Source organism: Arachis hypogaea, chromosome 12, assembly GCF_003086295.3.
Source record: "Arachis hypogaea cultivar Tifrunner chromosome 12, arahy.Tifrunner.gnm2.J5K5, whole genome shotgun sequence".
NCBI classification, from domain to species: domain Eukaryota; kingdom Viridiplantae; phylum Streptophyta; class Magnoliopsida; order Fabales; family Fabaceae; genus Arachis; species Arachis hypogaea.
Window position 1 is genome coordinate 75475877 of NC_092047.1, and position 2747 is coordinate 75478623.

General features: G+C 40.6%; 1 non-coding gene across 1 annotated transcript; it reads right to left on the reverse strand.

Annotated features, from left to right (window-relative positions):
- Positions 1-644: 644 nt before the first annotated feature.
- On the reverse strand, positions 645-748 carry LOC112732184 (small nucleolar RNA R71). The gene has a single exon (XR_003167920.1). It is a non-coding gene; the product is annotated as a small nucleolar RNA R71 (small nucleolar RNA).
- Positions 749-2747: the final 1999 nt, after the last annotated feature.

Genomic DNA, 2747 nt, shown 5'->3' on the forward strand with positions numbered 1-2747 from the left:
ACTATACTCTGTTTTAGTAGACTATACACTTGCTGTTTCTTGTACTTGTTTGTTGTATGACAAGTAGGAGGAAGGAAACTTCAACCTCCTTTGATAGTGAACCGGAAAGAACCTTCCTGAGATTAAGGAGGGAAGCAAGAGGAAAAAGAGTTGTTGGTGCAGAAGAAGAGGAGGAATACTTTGATATAACCATGGAGCATGATATGGAAAACCATCATGAAGGAGAGGTGAACAATCATGCTATAAGAGGAGGAGCTAACCCTGCTGGACAAGAGAGGAGAGTTCTGGGATCATACATCAATCCAAATCCAGGAAATTGTGGTAGCAGCATTCAAAGGCCAACTATCCATGCTAATAATTTTGAATTCAAGCCTCAGCTCATAACTCTTGTCCAGAACAACTGTTCTTTTGGAGGAAGTGCACAAGAGGATCTTAACGAGCATCTCACTAAATTCCAAAGGATATGTGACACGGTTAAATCTAATGGTGTTCATCCTGACACTTATAGATTGCTACTGTTTCCATTTTCTTTGAGGGACAAAGCATCAAAATGGCTGGAGTCATTTCCGAAGGAAAGCTTGACCACCTCGGAAGATGTCATGAACAGATTCTTAACAAGATTCTACCCTCCACAAAGAGTAAACAGGCTAAGAACTGAAGTGCAGACATTCAGACAGTAGGATGGTGAAACTCTTTATGAAGACTGGGAGAGATTCAAAGACTTGACAAAGAAATGTCCCCCTAACATATTTAGTGAGTGGGTGCAAATCCACATCTTTTATGAAGGCTAAATTGTGAACCAAGGAAGGCTGTAGACCACTCATCTGGAGGCTCCCTAAACAAGAAGAAGACCATTGAAGAAGCCATTGATGTTATAGAGACAGTGGCTGACAATGAGTATTTTTATGCCTCAGATAGGAGCAATAACAGGGGAGTCTTGCAATTAAATCATATGGATGCAATCTTGGTCCAGAACAAGATGATCACCAAGCAACTGGCTGAATTGACCAAGCAAATGGAGAAGACTCAGACTGCAGCTATCCACACTCAACCATCACCCCAAGAAGAATTGGAGATAGAAGAAGGAGTTAACTGGGAGGAAGCTAATTACCTCAGAAATTCATCTAGGCAAGCTAATGATCCTTACTCTAAAACCTATAACTCTGGTTGGAGGAACCACCGAAACTTTGGGTGGGAAAACCAACAAAGCCAAGGCCAAGAACACAAACCTCACAATCCAAACCAATATAACAACTCCACTCACCAAAACTTCAACCAAAAACCATACTAGACTGATGAGAGGATAATTTATATGCTTTTTGGCATTGTTTTTACATAGTTTTCAGTAAGATTTGATTAGTTTTTAGTATATTTTTATTAGTTTTTAAATAAAAATTACATTTCTGGACTTTACTATGAGTTTGTGTGTTTTTCTGTGATTTTAGGTACTTTCTGGCTGAAATTGGGGGACTTGAGCAAAAATCAGATTCAGAGGCTGAAGAAGGACTGCAAATGCTGTTGGATTCTGACCTCCCTGCACTCAAAGTGGATTTTCTGGAGCTACAGATGTCCAAATGGCGTGCTCTCAATTGTGTTGGAAATTAGACATCCAGGGCATTCCAGAAATATATAATAGTCCATACTTTTCCCGCGTTTAGATGATGCAAACTGGCGTTCAACGCCAGCTCTCTGCCCTATTCTTGAGTTAAACGCCAGAAACAGGTTACAAAGCAGAGTTAAACGCCAAAAACAGGTTACAAACTGGCGTTTAACTCCAAGAAAGACCTCTGCACATGAAAGCTTCAATGCTCAGCCCAACCACATACCAAGTGGGCCCAAAAGTGGATTTCTGCATCATTTACTCATTTCTGTAAACCCTAGTAACTAGTTTAGTATAAATAGGACTTTTTACTATTGTATTTACATCTTTGGATTATCTTTTGATCCTTTGATCACATTTTGGAGGCTGGCCATTCGGCCATGCCTGGACCTTGTTCTTACGTATTTTCAACGGTAGAGTTTCTACATACCATAGATTAAGGTGTGGAGCTCTACTGTTCCTCATGAATTAATGCAAAGTACTACTGTTTTTCTATTCAATTCAAGCCTATTTCTTCTCTAAGATATACACTTGTTCTTCAACCTGACGAATGTGATGATCCGTGATACTCATCATCATTCTTACCTATGAATGCGTGCCTGACAAACACTTCCGTTCTACTTGCAATAGCTTGAGTGCGTATCTCTTAGCCTCCTGGTTCATGATGCATGGTTGCCTCGGATGACAACCGAGCCTTCCATTCCATGAGATCAGAGTCTTCGTGGTTTAGGCTAGAATTATTGGCAGCCATTACTGAGATCCGGAAAGTCTAAACCTTGTCTGTGGTATTCTGAGTAGGATCTGGGAAGGGATGGCTGTGAGGAGCTTCAAACTCGCGAGTGCTGGGCGTAGTGACAGACGCAAAAGGATTACTGAATCCTATTCCAGTATGATTGAGAACCGACAGATGATTAGCCGTGCAGTGACAGCGCATTTTGGACCATTTTCACTGAGAGGACGGGATGTAGCCATTGACAACGGTGATGTCCAACATAAGCTTGCCATAGAAAGGAGTAGAAATGATTGGATGAAGACAGCAGGAAAGCAGAGGTTCAGGAGGGACAAAAGCATTTCTATACGCTTATCTGAAAATCTCACCAATGAATTACATAAGTATTTCTATCCTATTTTATATTTTAATTATCAA